Genomic DNA, 1,193 nt, shown 5'->3' with positions numbered 1-1,193 from the left:
CATCATGCTGTGGATGTTTCCTGAAGCATTTCAGCCCTGCTCTGAAAGACCTCCCTGGGTTTACCATCATGCTGTGGATGTTTCTGTGGATGTTTCCTGAAGCATTCAGCCCTGCTCTGAAAGACCTCTGGGTTTACCATCATGCTGTGGATGTTTCCTGAAGCATTCAGCCCTGCTCTGAAAGACCTCCCTGGGTTTACCATCATGCTGTGGATGTTTCCTGAAGCATTCAGCCCTGCTCTGAAAGACCTCCCTGGGTTTACCATCATGCTGTGGATGTTTCCTGAAGCATTCAGCCCTGCTCTGAAAGACCTCCCTGGGTTTACCATCATGCTGTGGATGTTTCCTGAAGCATTCAGCCCTGCTCTGAAAGACCTCCCTGGGTTTACCATCATGCTGTGGATGTTTCCTGAAGCATTTCAGCCCTGCTCTGAAAGACCTCCCTGGGTTTACCATCATGCTGTGGATGTTTCCTGAAGCATTTCAGCCCTGCTCTGAAAGACCTCCCTGGGTTTACCATCATGCTGTGGATGTTTCCTGAAGCATTCAGCCCTGGGTTTACCATCATGCTGTGGATGTTTCCTGAAGCATTCAGCCCTGCTCTGAAAGACCTCCCTGGGTTTACCATCATGCTGTGGATGTTTCCTGAAGCATTTCAGCCCTGCTCTGAAAGACCTCCCTGGGTTTACCATCATGCTGTGGATGTTTGCTCAGGATGTGTTATTTTAATGTGAGAGTCTCATTACTAAGCACTTCCCTGGACAACATACATTGTGTGCGCTGCTCCTCGTTATTTCTCAAAGTTGGTATGAAACCAAGAGAAAGAAACGTATGGCTGTATTTCAGTTTAATGACGATTGAGCTCAGTCAGAATTTATGGCTAGTTTTGACGACATTAGATGACAGCTGGCGAGTGAGAATACCAAGTCATTGACTGACGGCGCATCATCTGCTGCTGAACTACAGCGCTGCATCGTGTTGGTCGCGGAGTGATCTTCAATTAAAACTGCCGGGAAAAAAAAAGATCCGGTAACCCACGAAGCACACAGGCTTCTCCCTCTCAGTCGCGCAGCTGCCGAACTGACACAGCTGCTTAGCAGAGAGTGCAATGAACACAGACCGTTTGTACTTGGCCAAATCAATTACAGTAATTAATGAAATAATGATACATTTGCTCTAACACATTTACATTT

General features: G+C 47.2%; 1 protein-coding gene across 1 annotated transcript in view; it reads right to left on the bottom strand.

Moving 5' to 3' along the window:
• Positions 1 to 752: 752 nt before the first annotated feature.
• Positions 753 to 1,193, bottom strand: part of LOC124020061 (vascular endothelial growth factor D-like) — a 13,294-nt gene continuing 12,853 nt past the window's right edge. Inside the window, exon 7 of the mRNA XM_046335474.1 lies at positions 753 to 1,193. This exon is cut by the window's right edge and continues 442 nt beyond it. The gene's annotated coding sequence lies outside the window, so the exon portion shown is untranslated.

Source organism: Oncorhynchus gorbuscha, unplaced genomic scaffold, assembly GCF_021184085.1.
Source record: "Oncorhynchus gorbuscha isolate QuinsamMale2020 ecotype Even-year unplaced genomic scaffold, OgorEven_v1.0 Un_scaffold_756, whole genome shotgun sequence".
Lineage (NCBI taxonomy): Eukaryota > Metazoa > Chordata > Actinopteri > Salmoniformes > Salmonidae > Oncorhynchus > Oncorhynchus gorbuscha.
Note: the sequence above shows the minus strand (reverse complement) of the source record. Positions and strands in the feature narration are given on the sequence as shown.